General features: G+C 54.1%; 1 long non-coding RNA gene across 2 annotated transcripts; it reads left to right on the top strand.

Moving 5' to 3' along the window:
- The first annotated feature begins 6,648 nt into the window (after positions 1-6,648).
- On the top strand, positions 6,649-20,454 carry LOC146760095 (uncharacterized). 2 transcript variants are annotated; one of them, XR_014947948.1, is made up of 8 exons: positions 6,649-6,715; positions 8,273-10,100; positions 10,284-12,111; positions 12,295-14,124; positions 14,308-16,135; positions 16,319-18,146; positions 18,330-20,156; positions 20,340-20,454. It is a non-coding gene; the product is annotated as an uncharacterized LOC146760095 (long non-coding RNA). The 2 variants fall into 2 exon arrangements; XR_014947947.1 differs by lacking the exon at positions 6,649-6,715 and adding an exon at positions 6,851-6,970.
- Positions 20,455-21,097: the final 643 nt, after the last annotated feature.

The following is a 21,097-nucleotide window of genomic DNA, read 5'->3' as shown; positions in this document are numbered from 1 at the left end:
GCACATGGCAGTCTCTAAATGGGGTAGCACCATTCTTGATTATCCCAAGGAATACAGCTTCAGCAAGCAAAGAGGTGAGAGCCCCACACGTTGGGCTTAAGGGGGCTGAACCAAAGAACCCAAGCTGCTTGTATTGCAGCAAGGTTTCCTATTTGTAAAAAACACAACTTTTACTAATTCATTGTAACAATGACCTTTATTAATTAATTGTTTTCATTTGCTGGTGGGTGTGCAGCTGAAATATTTTGGTGTGTTTCTCTAAGTCTGTTGCACTTTTTGTAAGTAAAATGCTGGTGTCTTGCTATGTTTCAGAGACACTGAATTTCTTTATATTGTTTTGCACTGTCTTCCATTATTGTACGTATTTTTCAAGAGGGACTTTTTTCCTTTACTAAAAAAGTCAAGTTTATTTTCCCTCCTCTAAATACACCATATCAGTGTGTTGGTGGTGGGTTTGTTCTGTTTTCTTTCGTTGTTGTTTATTTTTGTTTGTTTTTACTCAGCCCTAGAAAAATGTACTTATGCTGTAGGTGCAAATTAGTCAGCAGCTCTGCCATACATTACAGTATAGTGCAATACATGTTCTCCTATCTTCCAAAGGACTTCAGGCTTTCTTTTTTTGCAGGAAGTGGTGAGAAGTCAGTTGCTGCTTTGTGACCTGGCTCCCTCGCAGGGAGGATTGTAATTGTGCTCAGATAACTCCCTCTCATTTCCTATAGGAGTACACAGATTCTAAATGCAGCATTAGAGCTACTGTTGCTGATGAAAGAAAACCCAAGAAAAACTCTTCCTTCTGAATGTATCAGTAACACTTTTTAAAAAGCTACCAAGCCAACAACTGCTACAATTTTCCTTTCCCAAAAGTCTAATTTTAGGATATATTTGTAAAAAATTACCAGAATTTCTGTGATTACAGTGTAAATAATTGTAATTTGCTATTGCTGAAGAACTTCAAAACTCATGCAGATTTTCTACATATAATGCTGCTATAACTGTACAATTCCTGGTGTACTGGAAGAAATCCAAAGGTAAAATGAAAGGTCTCTGAGGAATCTGGAGAACTCCTTCCAGAGCTATTTCCAGTAAGCTGACAAAGTCACTGAAAGAAGAAACTGGGATCACTGCGTTATGCCATGGAGATACTCAACAAAACACAGGTAACTTGAACTTAAAATAGGCATGCCTCTTCCCCATTTGCCATTTGATAAAAATAATTAATTAAAAGGTCTTCAAAAGATAAATGGCCCCTGCTTGAGACCACATCCTCACATGAGTGTTTATGGAAGCATTAGAAGAACCCATAGAAATAATTTGCTAACAGAATCTGCACTTAATAAGTGACCTTCACTCCATGGCTTGAAATAAATAACAGCTTTAGGTGTGTCATTTTGTAGGAATAAATTGAAGTATTTGTGAGTAATTACTTGTCTCTAATTGTTTGCATGATTTTCAATGAATTGTGTTTTTTTTTCCTGGGCTAAATAATGTAAGATTCACAAATAAATTCATTTGAAAAGGCAAAAAACAAGTAAGCCAGTAGAAAATACACTGTATGAAAAATTGTTGTAAATGACTTGTGGAAACAAGTGAAGTGAATTAACGGATTATTAGCCTATCTCTACTTCCTTTGCATCTGATGTGCTTTCTAAAATGCAAATTCAACAATGTGAGCAGCTGCTCAGCAGTTACAATAAACAGAAATAAAGGTTCAAAAAAATGGTAGCCTATTTCCATATTACACTTTAAGCCTGGTTTTAGTGCTTGGTTGTGAAGGAGAGATGAGACCTGTTATGTACTTTTCAACAAAGAATAATTCATACTTTTACTCTTAGATTTATTTTTGCTTTTAATTTAATTACTGCTGGAAAATCCTTTATACAGCAAGTTACACCAAAATTCTTATGGAGGACTGTGTTTCTATGCACATATATGTCTCTGCATCTGACTTGTACCTCATATCTGAATCAGATTCTGTAATGATTCTGTAATGAGCAAATACACAAAATCTAAAACACACATATATAAAAATGCATAAAATGTTAGAAAGATTTTAGAAGTCATTTAGTTTTGCTTTAGTAATACACTACACTACAAATAACTTTCTAACTACCTTATAAATTGAAGATATTTATCATGTAATCATACTTATCCATGCTCCATAAGCCACATTGTAATTGTAACTAGTATTACGAGGTCTGTATAATTTGTAGGTCTCTGGATTCAGTAATGCTGTAGAAGATACAGCTGTTTAATTGCTTTTAGCTGGTTCAGTAATGGCTGCAATTGTTTTGACTGTCAGTTGTGTTGACTGTAATTGCTGGAATTTAGTGGGATTGCTTAAAAAAAACACAAAATAACCAACAAAACAACAACAACAACGAACAACAAAAAACCTCCAGGAAATGACAGCATTAATAATTTATGCAGTTTGGTCTTAATCTGTTGATAGCTCTCTAGCAAATTAAGACCTAATGCGACAAATAAAGAGGTAATATAGAACCTAGCTTAAATTTTAAAAAACCACAGCCAACCAACCAAAACAAAACAAAAACCACCAGCAAACCACAACCTCATATAATTCTATTGAATTACACAAAGGAAAACTAGGGCCAAATGCAATGGTTTTAACCAGGTGCACTATTATGGTTCTATAAGACATATGGTCAAGGTAGAAGAAATTGAAGGGAATAAGCATTTATTAACTGTTCTGAGCCATTTTATTTCTATGAAGACCAGGTTTCATGTATGTGATTTAAATAACTGAATCTTTATAGCATAAATTGTAGTATTCAAATCAGTTTTGTACTTTTTTCTGCCATATTTTCAAGTATTTTCTCTATTCCTGGGGTTTTTCAAGAAAAGGGTAGTGACAGACTGAGTGATATGGGTTAGTGGGCATGGTGGTGATGGGTTAATGGTTTGAATTAGGTGATCTTAGTGGTTTCTCTTGGCCTTAATGATTCTGTGACACTATGAGAAGCTTTGTGAACATTTTCTGTTGCAGAATCTGTAGACTTATCCTGGCAGTGCAAGTCATTCTCAGTAATGGGGCATTCTGCTATATTTTGATTAGAAATTGTTTATTTTTAAAAGGTGAAAGTAGAAATCGTGTTTGTAACTGGAATAGTGTAAAGTGAAATAAATGATGTAGTATGCCATTCTAATAGGGAGACCAGTGGATCGAGTCAGCTGAGAACTCTGCTGGCCACTAGGCAGCCTTTCCGCTTGCCAGCTGGGCTTTAGGGCACAAACTCAAAAGTGAGAAGGCATGCAATGAGGTGTGCACTTTCTGGATAGGCCTCTGTTGGGGAAGGTGTGGGCAGGGTAGCAATAAAGGCTTAATTTCCTCAAGCTCTATTGTGCTGCATTTAGAATAATATAGACTACTCCTGCAGGAAAGCTGAATAAATGTCAGTCTTAAGGAAATATCGCTCAAGGTTGGTTTTTTTTGTTTTTTGTTTTTTGTTTTTTTCTTAAGGGTGAACTGTGTTTGAAAATGAAGGAGGAAGCAAGGAGAACTGCTTGTTAGTATTGATTTCCTATGAAAGTGTTCTGTCTTTGGGGTGATGACCAGTCAGTTTCTACTGTTGTGTATTTTGTTCATATGACTTAGAAACTTCCTAAAGATACGCTGTGGCCCTCAGTGATATTCTCCATTCAGCAGTACTGTATTAAGGCAACGGGGACTATGGCAGATCCTGTGATGTCTACACTCAGTATTTGGAATCTGTGACTGAGTCAAGTCAGAAGTAAATCTATCTCAGCCATGTGATCTATGAAACTTACTGCCCTAGGATGGAACAGAGACTGGAGACAGATTTGAGTACTGATGAATCTGAACTCATAATTTTAATTAAGCATTACTGTGATGTTTCCTGTCTATATGGAAAAAAATTGAACTTTTCATATCTTGCATGTGTGGTGTCTTTTCTCCTCTGTGGAATACTTAAAATTCTGAAATCAAGTACTACAGTTATGTAAAGTTGATATGTATGGAATATAAATGGAAATGAGATGACTTCCATACAGCTCACATTAATTAAGTAACACAGAGTTACATTTTAGTATCTTTCCAAAAATGTGCCAGCCACTGCACATTGTTCCAGTTTGACTAAAGGCTTTTGAATTTCATGCTACTCAAGTGAACTCTACTATATTTTCTTCTGTAAACAGGTAAGCTATAGAATAAATTGTCAAGGAAGTTTCTGTAACTTTTTGGCCTTCATGCTAGATAAGATCAAGGTAAGGGGGAACCAAAAAGGTTTGGGCCAAAATCTTTAGGATCTTCAAGCAGTTTGATTGACTGCCATTAACACCAAGGTGCTTGTAGCCTTCTGTGCAGCTTGACCTGTATTCAGGAGGGTTGAGCAGCCTTTCATTTGTTGCTAGAGAGGGGCCTGTACATAAACACAGTGTGCAGCACAGCTCCCAGACAGATGCAGCAGTTTGTGTCACAACTCACGCTAGTTGTTTAGCAGGTGCCAGAGCACGTGTCCCTGTCAGGGAAGAAGCTGTGACCCAAAAAAGGGACCCAAAAGGAAGACCAGGTAAAATGTGGCTCTGTTACTAATTGAGGTGATGCTCTTGTGACACAGAACAGAGGAAAGGCTGAGATACTGAATGCTTTCTCCATTCAGCTTTTCTACATTGCTGACCTCTAGGAATGATCTCAACAGCAGTAAACAGGGAAGAGGAAAAGTGAACTTCAGTTTTAAACCTCTTCCTTATTTCTTTATACACAGCGATCTTGTTCTAGTAAAATGCTGTCTGTTGCAAGCCTTCCTTTGTTTATTCCACAAACACAAAATGATGTTTAGCTGTTATGTATATACACTCTTGCCTCAAGCTATGCAGAATTTCTGTGAGTGTTTTCAGTTGGATCTCTTTTTATACAGCCTACAGTTATCAAGGCTTTACATAGCTAAGGAAAAGCATACCGACTCATTTATGAGTGGTTATTGTGAAGAATGTAAGGAAAAGGATTCATTGGAGTTTTGCAACCTCAAAAGTAGTTCATAGGGAAGCACAGATGATGACAAAATCCTATTTAATATACAGATTTCTAATAACAGTATTATTCCTTTCCAGTACTCAGTACTGATAATAAAATCTCTCAGGCACACCTTTGTCTAACTGCTTTATAATGAATACATGCGACTGTTTTGCTCAAACACTGCTCCTAGAGGTGCATGTGTACGTCTTGTTGATGTTGTTTGTGGTTTTGTTCATTTGTTTGTTTTAGATTGTTTTGAGTAGCGTTAATGCAGCGGATACCTCTATATGATACAATTGCAAGGATTATTAACTGCTGCTTACTAAATTAAGTGAGGCAGTAGGAAGAATAGAGTAACAGAAGAACAACTGCAAAGCTTGACAGAAATAGCTGCTTTACCAGTTGATGCAACTTAAAGAAGGTCAATTCCACAGCCTGCAGTTGGTCTGTTAATTGAACTCTTTGTAAACATCCAAATTTTCACATTGAGCAAACTGATTTTGGTGGTATGGCAGTAGAGGTTAAACCTTTGACCAGTCTAACGTTACATATGTTTGACAGATGGCAGCAGAGGAACACTGACAAAATGGCACCTGACATCCAGGAAGTGCTTATGAAGCAAAGGTGTGTCATTCCTCTGGGGGGGTGGGGGATGAAATGGCACCCACTGACCTTCATCGGTGCTTGTTGAACACTTGTGGATGTGAGCACAGAGAAGGCTGGGTGTAGGGAACTTCAGCAGTGGTGATAGTGATCGTGGGTTATGTGTGCTGGTGCAGATTTTGATGTGCACAGCCTGCGACCTCATGTTCATAGCTGGCAAAAATGCTTAGCTAATGGTGGTGACCATGTTGACAAACAGCATTTTGTAGCCCATAATTTGCTCTATCAGAGTTACTGTGCTCATTTTAACTGTTGTAGTTTCCACGAAAATAAAAAGGAAGCATTACTTTTGGAGAAAATACATGTGGTCCGTGACAACTTGTCTTCATTCAATGCGGTATAAATGGGTTGGATGCTGATGTGATACACCATCTGTACCATAACCTGTTCCCTCGGGTCCTGGGTGCCCTTCTTGAGGGCAGTCCATTGGACTGGGTAACATGCCAGGTGAGAGAAAACCTGAAGAGAAACTTTCCCTCATAACTCAGTCATTTGTGCTACTGATACGTCCTATTTGGGCATAGCCCATTGGTGGAAGCAGCAAATACTCTGTACCATAATTGTGTCTGCTCCATAGCCTTATTTTGTACCATTGCTACAATGAGAAAGAAAGTAGCCAAGGAGAGAATGAAACGAATGTAGCAGAGGAGCAGTGCAAAGCACAGAGATTAGGTGAGCATTTCCCAGCAGGCTGTGTGAAGTAGTTAAAAAATACAAGCCTCTCTACAAAACAAATAAATAATATCCTTCATCTGTCAGGTATCCTTTTCCCTTAGTAACAATATCTCTGAGCTCAGGGGTTTCTGCTGTGGGGGCAGAGGGGAGGAGGAGCGGCGGGGGGGGGGGGGGGGGGGGGGAGGTGTGATGGAGTGGATTTCCTTTGAAATATATATTTATTTCAGTTATGTCTGTGGATCTGACTGTTAAAAGGAACACTGAAAGTGAATGACCGATTTCCCCGCAGCCAGCTGTGCCAGGTGCCGGGCTGTGATGGGAGCAGCTGTGGGGCTGCTCTGCACTGAGGGGCGGGCGGCAACGGGACCCACAGGTGACCGTCAGGTGAGCGCGGGCTGGTGCCTCAGCTGGAAAGGGCGGGAACGCTGAGGGGAGAGAAAGAGGCGGGAAGAAAAGCGGCGGGAAGCGCCTGTGGTATTCTGGGTTCTGATTGGTTGGCGCTTCAGGGACAGCTATAAAAGGTGCCCGCGCGGGCAGGTGCGTGAGGCGTTCTCCTCAGAGTGTGAGAAGGCGCTGGGTGCTGTGAGGGACAGGCGGCGGCGGAGGAGGCACGGGCGGCAAGCGGTCTCCAGAGCCAAGGTGCGGCTGGGCTGGGGGGCGGCGGGGCCGGGCCGAGCCGAGCCGAGCCGAGGTGGGTCGGGGCCGGGCCGGGCCGAGGTGGGTCAGGGCCGGGCCGAGCCGAGGTGGGGCGGGGCGGGGCCGCTCCCGTCCGAGGTGGGTCGGGGCCGGTCCGGTCCGAGGTGGGTCGGGGCCAGGCCGGGCCAGTCCGAGGTGGGTCGGGGCCGGTCCAGGCCGAGCCGAGCCGAGGTGCGTCGGGGCCGGACCGGACAGGGCCGAGCCGAGGTGCGTCGGGGCCGCGACTGCGGCGGCAGCCGGTACAGCCGCCCAAGCTGAGTGGATTTCAATGGAGGGCAGCCGGAGCAAGCGAAGCCACGCGGGCTCCGATGGTGGGCGGCCTGGGCCGGAGCTGCCCCGGGGGCTCTGGCAGGTGAGCGGAAGGAGCTGGGTCCGGGGCCATCTCATGCGCTCTAAGGGCGGGCAGAGGGAGCCGGGGCATCTGGGTGGGCTCCGAGGGGAGCGACCTCTAAAAGCACTTGAAGAGGAATGACGGAGGCACGGTATGAGTGGCACGTTGCCATGTGGAAGAAGATACGTTGAAGCAACAGGGAGCAGCAATAATAAAGCAATAACAACTGCTATCGCCGTGTTGAAACAAACTTTTTTTCTTTCTTTCTTTCTTGCGTTTTTCTTTCGATTTTCTTCTCTTTTCTTTTTTCTTTTTTTTTTTTTTTTTTTTTCAATGACAAAGAGTTAGGAATGGGGGGAAATATAATATGTGCACTGATGATGAAAAGGAAGAAGCACTGAAGTGGTGCTCCTGAGTATAAGAAGATTAATGTGTAAAAAAGCTCTATCGTAGAGGAAGGGTGGATGTTCTGAGTAAACTTGATACTTGAATATCAAAATTTTTATAGTACTTTAAGATGATCTATGGTAATAGATGTAACAAGTGGGAAATCTTTCCTGTAACTTCATGTTAGTATACTGTCATGAACTACTAAATGAGAAAAAAGGTGAATTTATGTGAACGTGAATCTAAAATCAGCCAGATAAGAAGAAGAACATGAGACCTCTCCCTGTAAAAGAGACACTATCACAATTCAGAAGAGCCAAGATGGCACAGTGATTGACATAGCACAGAACAATTCCTGTATTGAGGTTGGTGTATTTCAAATAATAACAGTGCAAGGAAGGAATGCAAAGCCTTCCCTGGCTGGGTGGTCACTTGCGGAGTTCCTTTCAATTGTCAAGTTTGCCTTTGCCTTCGGGTGGGGGGCTTGCCGCTCCGCTGGTGCAATGTTCTCCTTGCTTCTGTTTCAGGAGCTGCTGCGGAAGAAAGAAGGTGCGGCGTGTGGACCCCCGCGGGAGGCAGGAGCAAGCAAGAAGAGGAAGCCGAAGCGTGCAGACGCGGGGGGGAAGGAGAAAGGCATTCTGGGCAAAGCACCTGTCCCGTTAGCGGGGGCATAGTCCCATTTGAGTCGAGCGTTGCCGGCGCCCTAGGTGTCCAGGCCGGCTTTGTGCTGGGCGACCTCCCTGTAAGCAGGGCTCGGGTCTTTTGCTGTAGTTGGCCTTTTGCCTCGCTGCTCCTTGGCTGCCTGGGGAGCGTGGCCCCCTGTAACGGAGGGCGAGAGCCACCTCTCCGCACCTGAGTGGGAAACGGAGCCCGCTGGACCCCGCGGCCTCCCTGTAATCAGGGTAGTGCCGCTTCCCTGCCCCTCTTCCTCCCCTGGCCCCTCGGCAACGTTGCCTGGAGGTGGCCCGTCAGTGCGACGGCCCCGTACTCGGGGTGTGCGTCAGGGCTTTTGGCCCTTGTCTATAGCTGGGAAGCCCCTTGGCACGTTGAGGTCTGTGGCCTCCGTGCAGCCCTGGGACGGGTCACAGGCTCTTGTGTGTTGCTCGTGGTTGCGGGTTTATTCCCAGTAGTCGGCTGTGCCGTGTTGTCCTTCCCTTCTGGAAAGTCGCGTGTGTGTGTGTGTTCCCCTCCCTTTCCTTGACTGTGTTTGCGGAGTGACTGAGCGAGTGAGCTTTCCCTTTAGGCCCCCACAAAGATGGCTGCAGCTTAGCTTCGGCTTCCTAGGGGGGATCGGAGGACTTTGGTGCATGCCTCAAAAGGGGTATTCCCTCTTAGTGCCACGAGCGCAGCGATTGCCCTGTCTCCCTCCCTTTTACTTAGTACAGATCAGAGCCACGCGGTAGTTCAGTGGCCGAGGCCGCCCTGTAGCCAGGGTTCGGGCCTGTCCTTGTGTGAGTCCCAAGCCACGAAGCCCCCTGTCCCCCAAGCGGCCCGCCCCGCCTGTAATCAGGTGTGGGGAGGCTGCCGCGTTGCAGCCGGCTGCTTTAGCCATCCAGTTGGTGGGGATGACCCCTCCCTGTCCCGTCAGAGGGTGCAGGTTGAGGTGCTGTTTGTGTGTGAGGTGACCTCCCCGCTCGGTGGGTCGAGGTGGGTCCCTGGGCTCCAAAAAAAAACCAAGATGCTGGTGTTGTTCTGCTGCTGCCGGGCGGGCCGGCCTGTAGCTCAGGCGCTGGCGGGAGCCTTGCGCTCCCCGGGGCTTCTTGGAGAGGGTGGGATGTGGGGGTACCGTCCTGTAGTCAGGGCTGTGCGTGCCCCCTGTGTGTGCTTGCTGAGTTGCGTTCTGAGAAGACCCCCCGTACTCGGGCGGGAAGGTGGCCCCGGCCTTTCAGAGGCACGGGGCCTCAAGTTGGGTTTGGGTCTGGGATCCCGACTGCGGTCTTTGGCCGTTTTGCCCCGCTGCCTGGCTTCCGAGTGTTGTTCCCGCCGCTGGGGGGGAAACCGGGCTCTGTGGCTCCAGGGGTGTTGTCCACCCGCCTGTAATCAGGCTCTGGGTGTGTGAGCGCTAGTGCTCTGCTGGCAGCCTGTGTAGGTTGACCGCCCCGTTAGTGGGGTGCCGGACTGGGAGAGAAGGAGCCTCCCTCGGCCGTAGGGGTGGGGGCTGCCCTGTAATTCAGGGAGCAAGCGTGCCCCGCGCTCCCGGGCCCTTTGCAATGGAGGCAGTGGCTGGGGTCCCCCGTAAGCGGGGAAGCTGACTCTTTGGTCACTGCTTTTTGTGTGCCCGGCCCCATTTGCCCAGTCTGCCCGCCTCTGTGATCCCCCGCAGCACCGTCTGGAAGACCGCCGTGAGTCAGTGAGGTGAGAAAAGCCTCTCCAATTGTTTTTTGCCATCATGAATTGGGGTGGGGTCGGGGGGCCGTGAATGCGTGGGCTTCCTCGGCCAGGTGGCCGAGTCCTTTCGTGATGCCGCGTTTGCATTTTCCTTTGGGTGGGGGGGCTTGCCGCTCCGCTGGTGCAATGTTCTCCTTGCTTCTGTTTCAGGAGCTGCTGCGGAAGAAAGAAGGTGCGGCGTGTGGACCCCCGCGGGAGGCAGGAGCAAGCAAGAAGAGGAAGCCGAAGCGTGCAGACGCGGGGGGGAAGGAGAAAGGCATTCTGGGCAAAGCACCTGTCCCGTTAGCGGGGGCATAGTCCCATTTGAGTCGAGCGTTGCCGGCGCCCTAGGTGTCCAGGCCGGCTTTGTGCTGGGCGACCTCCCTGTAAGCAGGGCTCGGGTCTTTTGCTGTAGTTGGCCTTTTGCCTCGCTGCTCCTTGGCTGCCTGGGGAGCGTGGCCCCCTGTAACGGAGGGCGAGAGCCACCTCTCCGCACCTGAGTGGGAAACGGAGCCCGCTGGACCCCGCGGCCTCCCTGTAATCAGGGTAGTGCCGCTTCCCTGCCCCTCTTCCTCCCCTGGCCCCTCGGCAACGTTGCCTGGAGGTGGCCCGTCAGTGCGACGGCCCCGTACTCGGGGTGTGCGTCAGGGCTTTTGGCCCTTGTCTATAGCTGGGAAGCCCCTTGGCACGTTGAGGTCTGTGGCCTCCGTGCAGCCCTGGGACGGGTCACAGGCTCTTGTGTGTTGCTCGTGGTTGCGGGTTTATTCCCAGTAGTCGGCTGTGCCGTGTTGTCCTTCCCTTCTGGAAAGTCGCGTGTGTGTGTGTGTTCCCCTCCCTTTCCTTGACTGTGTTTGCGGAGTGACTGAGCGAGTGAGCTTTCCCTTTAGGCCCCCACAAAGATGGCTGCAGCTTAGCTTCGGCTTCCTAGGGGGGATCGGAGGACTTTGGTGCATGCCTCAAAAGGGGTATTCCCTCTTAGTGCCACGAGCGCAGCGATTGCCCTGTCTCCCTCCCTTTTACTTAGTACAGATCAGAGCCACGCGGTAGTTCAGTGGCCGAGGCCGCCCTGTAGCCAGGGTTCGGGCCTGTCCTTGTGTGAGTCCCAAGCCACGAAGCCCCCTGTCCCCCAAGCGGCCCGCCCCGCCTGTAATCAGGTGTGGGGAGGCTGCCGCGTTGCAGCCGGCTGCTTTAGCCATCCAGTTGGTGGGGATGACCCCTCCCTGTCCCGTCAGAGGGTGCAGGTTGAGGTGCTGTTTGTGTGTGAGGTGACCTCCCCGCTCGGTGGGTCGAGGTGGGTCCCTGGGCTCCAAAAAAAAACCAAGATGCTGGTGTTGTTCTGCTGCTGCCGGGCGGGCCGGCCTGTAGCTCAGGCGCTGGCGGGAGCCTTGCGCTCCCCGGGGCTTCTTGGAGAGGGTGGGATGTGGGGGTACCGTCCTGTAGTCAGGGCTGTGCGTGCCCCCTGTGTGTGCTTGCTGAGTTGCGTTCTGAGAAGACCCCCCGTACTCGGGCGGGAAGGTGGCCCCGGCCTTTCAGAGGCACGGGGCCTCAAGTTGGGTTTGGGTCTGGGATCCCGACTGCGGTCTTTGGCCGTTTTGCCCCGCTGCCTGGCTTCCGAGTGTTGTTCCCGCCGCTGGGGGGGAAACCGGGCTCTGTGGCTCCAGGGGTGTTGTCCACCCGCCTGTAATCAGGCTCTGGGTGTGTGAGCGCTAGTGCTCTGCTGGCAGCCTGTGTAGGTTGACCGCCCCGTTAGTGGGGTGCCGGACTGGGAGAGAAGGAGCCTCCCTCGGCCGTAGGGGTGGGGGCTGCCCTGTAATTCAGGGAGCAAGCGTGCCCCGCGCTCCCGGGCCCTTTGCAATGGAGGCAGTGGCTGGGGTCCCCCGTAAGCGGGGAAGCTGACTCTTTGGTCACTGCTTTTTGTGTGCCCGGCCCCATTTGCCCAGTCTGCCCGCCTCTGTGATCCCCCGCAGCACCGTCTGGAAGACCGCCGTGAGTCAGTGAGGTGAGAAAAGCCTCTCCAATTGTTTTTTGCCATCATGAATTGGGGTGGGGTCGGGGGGCCGTGAATGCGTGGGCTTCCTCGGCCAGGTGGCCGAGTCCTTTCGTGATGCCGCGTTTGCATTTTCCTTTGGGTGGGGGGGCTTGCCGCTCCGCTGGTGCAATGTTCTCCTTGCTTCTGTTTCAGGAGCTGCTGCGGAAGAAAGAAGGTGCGGCGTGTGGACCCCCGCGGGAGGCAGGAGCAAGCAAGAAGAGGAAGCCGAAGCGTGCAGACGCGGGGGGGAAGGAGAAAGGCATTCTGGGCAAAGCACCTGTCCCGTTAGCGGGGGCATAGTCCCATTTGAGTCGAGCGTTGCCGGCGCCCTAGGTGTCCAGGCCGGCTTTGTGCTGGGCGACCTCCCTGTAAGCAGGGCTCGGGTCTTTTGCTGTAGTTGGCCTTTTGCCTCGCTGCTCCTTGGCTGCCTGGGGAGCGTGGCCCCCTGTAACGGAGGGCGAGAGCCACCTCTCCGCACCTGAGTGGGAAACGGAGCCCGCTGGACCCCGCGGCCTCCCTGTAATCAGGGTAGTGCCGCTTCCCTGCCCCTCTTCCTCCCCTGGCCCCTCGGCAACGTTGCCTGGAGGTGGCCCGTCAGTGCGACGGCCCCGTACTCGGGGTGTGCGTCAGGGCTTTTGGCCCTTGTCTATAGCTGGGAAGCCCCTTGGCACGTTGAGGTCTGTGGCCTCCGTGCAGCCCTGGGACGGGTCACAGGCTCTTGTGTGTTGCTCGTGGTTGCGGGTTTATTCCCAGTAGTCGGCTGTGCCGTGTTGTCCTTCCCTTCTGGAAAGTCGCGTGTGTGTGTGTGTGTTCCCCTCCCTTTCCTTGACTGTGTTTGCGGAGTGACTGAGCGAGTGAGCTTTCCCTTTAGGCCCCCACAAAGATGGCTGCAGCTTAGCTTCGGCTTCCTAGGGGGGATCGGAGGACTTTGGTGCATGCCTCAAAAGGGGTATTCCCTCTTAGTGCCACGAGCGCAGCGATTGCCCTGTCTCCCTCCCTTTTACTTAGTACAGATCAGAGCCACGCGGTAGTTCAGTGGCCGAGGCCGCCCTGTAGCCAGGGTTCGGGCCTGTCCTTGTGTGAGTCCCAAGCCACGAAGCCCCCTGTCCCCCAAGCGGCCCGCCCCGCCTGTAATCAGGTGTGGGGAGGCTGCCGCGTTGCAGCCGGCTGCTTTAGCCATCCAGTTGGTGGGGATGACCCCTCCCTGTCCCGTCAGAGGGTGCAGGTTGAGGTGCTGTTTGTGTGTGAGGTGACCTCCCCGCTCGGTGGGTCGAGGTGGGTCCCTGGGCTCCAAAAAAAAACCAAGATGCTGGTGTTGTTCTGCTGCTGCCGGGCGGGCCGGCCTGTAGCTCAGGCGCTGGCGGGAGCCTTGCGCTCCCCGGGGCTTCTTGGGGAGGGTGGGATGTGGGGGTACCGTCCTGTAGTCAGGGCTGTGCGTGCCCCCTGTGTGTGCTTGCTGAGTTGCGTTCTGAGAAGACCCCCCGTACTCGGGCGGGAAGGTGGCCCCGGCCTTTCAGAGGCACGGGGCCTCAAGTTGGGTTTGGGTCTGGGATCCCGACTGCGGTCTTTGGCCGTTTTGCCCCGCTGCCTGGCTTCCGAGTGTTGTTCCCGCCGCTGGGGGGGAAACCGGGCTCTGTGGCTCCAGGGGTGTTGTCCACCCGCCTGTAATCAGGCTCTGGGTGTGTGAGCGCTAGTGCTCTGCTGGCAGCCTGTGTAGGTTGACCGCCCCGTTAGTGGGGTGCCGGACTGGGAGAGAAGGAGCCTCCCTCGGCCGTAGGGGTGGGGGCTGCCCTGTAATTCAGGGAGCAAGCGTGCCCCGCGCTCCCGGGCCCTTTGCAATGGAGGCAGTGGCTGGGGTCCCCCGTAAGCGGGGAAGCTGACTCTTTGGTCACTGCTTTTTGTGTGCCCGGCCCCATTTGCCCAGTCTGCCCGCCTCTGTGATCCCCCGCAGCACCGTCTGGAAGACCGCCGTGAGTCAGTGAGGTGAGAAAAGCCTCTCCAATTGTTTTTTGCCATCATGAATTGGGGTGGGGTCGGGGGGCCGTGAATGCGTGGGCTTCCTCGGCCAGGTGGCCGAGTCCTTTCGTGATGCCGCGTTTGCATTTTCCTTTGGGTGGGGGGGCTTGCCGCTCCGCTGGTGCAATGTTCTCCTTGCTTCTGTTTCAGGAGCTGCTGCGGAAGAAAGAAGGTGCGGCGTGTGGACCCCCGCGGGAGGCAGGAGCAAGCAAGAAGAGGAAGCCGAAGCGTGCAGACGGGGGGGGGAAGGAGAAAGGCATTCTGGGCAAAGCACCTGTCCCGTTAGCGGGGGCATAGTCCCATTTGAGTCGAGCGTTGCCGGCGCCCTAGGTGTCCAGGCCGGCTTTGTGCTGGGCGACCTCCCTGTAAGCAGGGCTCGGGTCTTTTGCTGTAGTTGGCCTTTTGCCTCGCTGCTCCTTGGCTGCCTGGGGAGCGTGGCCCCCTGTAACGGAGGGCGAGAGCCACCTCTCCGCACCTGAGTGGGAAACGGAGCCCGCTGGACCCCGCGGCCTCCCTGTAATCAGGGTAGTGCCGCTTCCCTGCCCCTCTTCCTCCCCTGGCCCCTCGGCAACGTTGCCTGGAGGTGGCCCGTCAGTGCGACGGCCCCGTACTCGGGGTGTGCGTCAGGGCTTTTGGCCCTTGTCTATAGCTGGGAAGCCCCTTGGCACGTTGAGGTCTGTGGCCTCCGTGCAGCCCTGGGACGGGTCACAGGCTCTTGTGTGTTGCTCGTGGTTGCGGGTTTATTCCCAGTAGTCGGCTGTGCCGTGTTGTCCTTCCCTTCTGGAAAGTCGCGTGTGTGTGTGTGTTCCCCTCCCTTTCCTTGACTGTGTTTGCGGAGTGACTGAGCGAGTGAGCTTTCCCTTTAGGCCCCCACAAAGATGGCTGCAGCTTAGCTTCGGCTTCCTAGGGGGGATCGGAGGACTTTGGTGCATGCCTCAAAAGGGGTATTCCCTCTTAGTGCCACGAGCGCAGCGATTGCCCTGTCTCCCTCCCTTTTACTTAGTACAGATCAGAGCCACGCGGTAGTTCAGTGGCCGAGGCCGCCCTGTAGCCAGGGTTCGGGCCTGTCCTTGTGTGAGTCCCAAGCCACGAAGCCCCCTGTCCCCCAAGCGGCCCGCCCCGCCTGTAATCAGGTGTGGGGAGGCTGCCGCGTTGCAGCCGGCTGCTTTAGCCATCCAGTTGGTGGGGATGACCCCTCCCTGTCCCGTCAGAGGGTGCAGGTTGAGGTGCTGTTTGTGTGTGAGGTGACCTCCCCGCTCGGTGGGTCGAGGTGGGTCCCTGGGCTCCAAAAAAAAACCAAGATGCTGGTGTTGTTCTGCTGCTGCTGGGCGGGCCGGCCTGTAGCTCAGGCGCTGGCGGGAGCCTTGCGCTCCCCGGGGCTTCTTGGGGAGGGTGGGATGTGGGGGTACCGTCCTGTAGTCAGGGCTGTGCGTGCCCCCTGTGTGTGCTTGCTGAGTTGCGTTCTGAGAAGACCCCCCGTACTCGGGCGGGAAGGTGGCCCCGGCCTTTCAGAGGCACGGGGCCTCAAGTTGGGTTTGGGTCTGGGATCCCGACTGCGGTCTTTGGCCGTTTTGCCCCGCTGCCTGGCTTCCGAGTGTTGTTCCCGCCGCTGGGGGGGAAACCGGGCTCTGTGGCTCCAGGGGTGTTGTCCACCCGCCTGTAATCAGGCTCTGGGTGTGTGAGCGCTAGTGCTCTGCTGGCAGCCTGTGTAGGTTGACCGCCCCGTTAGTGGGGTGCCGGACTGGGAGAGAAGGAGCCTCCCTCGGCCGTAGGGGTGGGGGCTGCCCTGTAATTCAGGGAGCAAGCGTGCCCCGCGCTCCCGGGCCCTTTGCAATGGAGGCAGTGGCTGGGGTCCCCCGTAAGCGGGGAAGCTGACTCTTTGGTCACTGCTTTTTGTGTGCCCGGCCCCATTTGCCCAGTCTGCCCGCCTCTGTGATCCCCCGCAGCACCGTCTGGAAGACCGCCGTGAGTCAGTGAGGTGAGAAAAGCCTCTCCAATTGTTTTTTGCCATCATGAATTGGGGTGGGGTCGGGGGGCCGTGAATGCGTGGGCTTCCTCGGCCAGGTGGCCGAGTCCTTTCGTGATGCCGCGTTTGCATTTTCCTTTGGGTGGGGGGGCTTGCCGCTCCGCTGGTGCAATGTTCTCCTTGCTTCTGTTTCAGGAGCTGCTGCGGAAGAAAGAAGGTGCGGCGTGTGGACCCCCGCGGGAGGCAGGAGCAAGCAAGAAGAGGAAGCCGAAGCGTGCAGACGCGGGGGGGAAGGAGAAAGGCATTCTGGGCAAAGCACCTGTCCCGTTAGCGGGGGCATAGTCCCATTTGAGTCGAGCGTTGCCGGCGCCCTAGGTGTCCAGGCCGGCTTTGTGCTGGGCGACCTCCCTGTAAGCAGGGCTCGGGTCTTTTGCTGTAGTTGGCCTTTTGCCTCGCTGCTCCTTGGCTGCCTGGGGAGCGTGGCCCCCTGTAACGGAGGGCGAGAGCCACCTCTCCGCACCTGAGTGGGAAACGGAGCCCGCTGGACCCCGCGGCCTCCCTGTAATCAGGGTAGTGCCGCTTCCCTGCCCCTCTTCCTCCCCTGGCCCCTCGGCAACGTTGCCTGGAGGTGGCCCGTCAGTGCGACGGCCCCGTACTCGGGGTGTGCGTCAGGGCTTTTGGCCCTTGTCTATAGCTGGGAAGCCCCTTGGCACGTTGAGGTCTGTGGCCTCCGTGCAGCCCTGGGACGGGTCACAGGCTCTTGTGTGTTGCTCGTGGTTGCGGGTTTATTCCCAGTAGTCGGCTGTGCCGTGTTGTCCTTCCCTTCTGGAAAGTCGCGTGTGTGTGTGTGTTCCCCTCCCTTTCCTTGACTGTGTTTGCGGAGTGACTGAGCGAGTGAGCTTTCCCTTTAGGCCCCCACAAAGATGGCTGCAGCTTAGCTTCGGCTTCCTAGGGGGGATCGGAGGACTTTGGTGCATGCCTCAAAAGGGGTATTCCCTCTTAGTGCCACGAGCGCAGCGATTGCCCTGTCTCCCTCCCTTTTACTTAGTACAGATCAGAGCCACGCGGTAGTTCAGTGGCCGAGGCCGCCCTGTAGCCAGGGTTCGGGCCTGTCCTTGTGTGAGTCCCAAGCCACGAAGCCCCCTGTCCCCCAAGCGGCCCGCCCCGCCTGTAATCAGGTGTGGGGAGGCTGCCGCGTTGCAGCCGGCTGCTTTAGCCATCCAGTTGGTGGGGATGACCCCTCCCTGTCCCGTCAGAGGGTGCAGGTTGAGGTGCTGTTTGTGTGTGAGGTGACCTCCCCGCTCGGTGGGTCGAGGTGGGTCCCTGGGCTCCAAAAAAAAACCAAGATGCTGGTGTTGTTCTGCTGCTGCCGGGCGGGCCGGCCTGTAGCTCAGGCGCTGGCGGGAGCCTTGCGCTCCCCGGGGCTTCTTGGGGAGGGTGGGATGTGGGGGTACCATCCTGTAGTCAGGGCTGTGCGTGCCCCCTGTGTGTGCTTGCTGAGTTGCGTTCTGAGAAGACCCCCCGTACTCGGGCGGGAAGGTGGCCCCGGCCTTTCAGAGGCACGGGGCCTCAAGTTGGGTTTGGGTCTGGGATCCCGACTGCGGTCTTTGGCCGTTTTGCCCCGCTGCCTGGCTTCCGAGTGTTGTTCCCGCCGCTGGGGGGGAAACCGGGCTCTGTGGCTCCAGGGGTGTTGTCCACCCGCCTGTAATCAGGCTCTGGGTGTGTGAGCGCTAGTGCTCTGCTGGCAGCCTGTGTAGGTTGACCGCCCCGTTAGTGGGGTGCCGGACTGGGAGAGAAGGAGCCTCCCTCGGCCGTAGGGGTGGGGGCTGCCCTGTAATTCAGGGAGCAAGCGTGCCCCGCGCTCCCGGGCCCTTTGCAATGGAGGCAGTGGCTGGGGTCCCCCGTAAGCGGGGAAGCTGACTCTTTGGTCACTGCTTTTTGTGTGCCCGGCCCCATTTGCCCAGTCTGCCCGCCTCTGTGATCCCCCGCAGCACCGTCTGGAAGACCGCCGTGAGTCAGTGAGGTGAGAAAAGCCTCTCCAATTGTTTTTTGCCATCATGAATTGGGGTGGGGTCGGGGGGCCGTGAATGCGTGGGCTTCCTCGGCCAGGTGGCCGAGTCCTTTCGTGATGCCGCGTTTGCATTTTCCTTTGGGTGGGGGGGCTTGCCGCTCCGCTGGTGCAATGTTCTCCTTGCTTCTGTTTCAGGAGCTGCTGCGGAAGAAAGAAGGTGCGGCGTGTGGACCCCCGCGGGAGGCAGGAGCAAGCAAGAAGAGGAAGCCGAAGCGTGCAGACGCGGGGGGGAAGGAGAAAGGCATTCTGGGCAAAGCACCTGTCCCGTTAGCAGGGGCATAGTCCCATTTGAGTCGAGCGTTGCCGGCGCCCTAGGTGTCCAGGCCGGCTTTGTGCTGGGCGACCTCCCTGTAAGCAGGGCTCGGGTCTTTTGCTGTAGTTGGCCTTTTGCCTCGCTGCTCCTTGGCTGCCTGGGGAGCGTGGCCCCCTGTAACGGAGGGCGAGAGCCACCTCTCCGCACCTGAGTGGGAAACGGAGCCCGCTGGACCCCGCGGCCTCCCTGTAATCAGGGTAGTGCCGCTTCCCTGCCCCTCTTCCTCCCCTGGCCCCTCGGCAACGTTGCCTGGAGGTGGCCCGTCAGTGCGACGGCCCCGTACTCGGGGTGTGCGTCAGGGCTTTTGGCCCTTGTCTATAGCTGGGAAGCCCCTTGGCACGTTGAGGTCTGTGGCCTCCGTGCAGCCCTGGGACGGGTCACAGGCTCTTGTGTGTTGCTCGTGGTTGCGGGTTTATTCCCAGTAGTCGGCTGTGCCGTGTTGTCCTTCCCTTCTGGAAAGTCGCATGTGTGTGTGTGTTCCCCTCCCTTTCCTTGACTGTGTTTGCGGAGTGACTGAGCGAGTGAGCTTTCCCTTTAGGCCCCCACAAAGATGGCTGCAGCTTAGCTTCGGCTTCCTAGGGGGGATCGGAGGACTTTGGTGCATGCCTCAAAAGGGGTATTCCCTCTTAGTGCCACGAGCGCAGCGATTGCCCTGTCTCCCTCCCTTTTACTTAGTACAGATCAGAGCCACGCGGTAGTTCAGTGGCCGAGGCCGCCCTGTAGCCAGGGTTCGGGCCTGTCCTTGTGTGAGTCCCAAGCCACGAAGCCCCCTGTCCCCCAAGCGGCCCGCCCCGCCTGTAATCAGGTGTGGGGAGGCTGCCGCGTTGCAGCCGGCTGCTTTAGCCATCCAGTTGGTGGGGATGACCCCTCCCTGTCCCGTCAGAGGGTGCAGGTTGAGGTGCTATTTATGTGTGAGGTGACCTCCCCGCTCGGTGGGTCGAGGTGGGTCCCTGGGCTCCAAAAAAAACCAAGATGCTGGTGTTGTTCTGCTGCTGCCGGGCGGGCCGGCCTGTAGCTCAGGCGCTGGCGGGAGCCTTGCGCTCCCCAGGGCTTCTTGGGGAGGGTGGGATGTGGGGGTACCGTCCTGTAGTCAGGGCTGTGCGTGCCCCCTGTGTGTGCTTGCTGAGTTGCGTTCTGAGAAGACCCCCCGTACTCGGGCGGGAAGGTGGCCCCGGCCTTTCAGAGGCACGGGGCCTCAAGTTGGGTTTGGGTCTGGGATCCCGACTGCGGTCTTTGGCCGTTTTGCCCCGCTGCCTGGCTTCCGAGTGTTGTTCCCGCCGCTGGGGGGGAAACCGGGCTCTGTGGCTCCAGGGGTGTTGTCCACCCGCCTGTAATCAGGCTCTGGGTGTGTGAGCGCTAGTGCTCTGCTGGCAGCCTGTGTAGGTTGACCGCCCCGTTAGTGGGGTGCCGGACTGGGAGAGAAGGAGCCTCCCTCGGCCGTAGGGGTGGGGGCTGCCCTGTAATTCAGGGAGCAAGCGTGCCCCGCGCTCCCGGGCCCTTTGCAATGGAGGCAGTGGCTGGGGTCCCCCGTAAGCGGGGAAGCTGACTCTTTGGTCGCTGCTTTTTGTGTGCCCGGCCCCATTTGCCCAGTCTGCCTGCCTCTGTGATCCCCCGCAGCACCATCTGGAAGACCGCCGTGAGTCAGTGAGGTGAGGAAAGTTGCTGAAAGCAGTTTTTGCCTTCATGAATTTGGGGGTGTGGGGGGCTTTGCACTTCCTTCTTTAACCAGGTGGTCCGGTGTTGAGTTCCTTTGCGATGTGATGCTTCCCTTTTCCTTCATGTGGGGTGCTTGGCCCTCCACACGACTAATGGTATCCCAACTTATTTTTCAGGAGCTGGTGTGGAAGGAAGAGGAGGCTCGGGGGACCTGGGTGGCAGAAGCAAGCAAGAAGTTACTGCTGTTACCTGTCAGTTTGTTTCAGTAAAGTTTTTTCTTTTGGTGCCTCAGTTATCATGTGTGTTTTCCTTGTTAGCTCCTTATAGTTATGGTTTTTTTTTTGAGTTTATGGGATGAATGGGATGTGCCCAGGTGTGGTTATGTGCCTGATTCCCCACCAGTTCTTAATGTGGTTCTCCCTGCTGGTGCTTCATCCTTTCTTTTCCTTTGAAAGCAATGTCATTGACGATTTTACAGCTATGTGGCTCTAATTAATGTGGCTGGTGATTTTTCTTCTCTGAAGTGTTGCTGTTTAATTCGGCAGGTAGGTCAGCCCTATGCAGATTTTGTCTCCTGCCCCTGTTTCCCACGGGGTAGGAGTAGGGACTGGGATGGGAGGGAGAGCAAGTAGAACCTGTGAATTGAGTTTTAAATGAATTTACTAACATAGAGAGGAGAAAGGGCAAAGTGGATAATGGCTATGATATGTGTACTCGTATATTTATGAATAACAACTGATACCCATGCAAGCGCTCAGCTCCCGCTGTCTGATGCTCAGCCAGTCCCCTAGCATTAGCTGCCCTTTTAAACTCTTGAGCTTTTCTAACTTTTCTTACATTTCATAGCATAGGGTATGGGATACTGTCTGGGCTGGGTTTAGGTCTGCTATCCTGATTGTCCCAGTTCCCTGTGCTGCTCCCTCCCCTCTTTCTG

The sequence above is a fragment of the Coturnix japonica genome, chromosome 7 (assembly GCF_054131305.1).
Source record: "Coturnix japonica strain WE chromosome 7, WE-NBRP24, whole genome shotgun sequence".
Taxonomy (NCBI): domain Eukaryota; kingdom Metazoa; phylum Chordata; class Aves; order Galliformes; family Phasianidae; genus Coturnix; species Coturnix japonica.
Note: the sequence above shows the minus strand (reverse complement) of the source record. Positions and strands in the feature narration are given on the sequence as shown.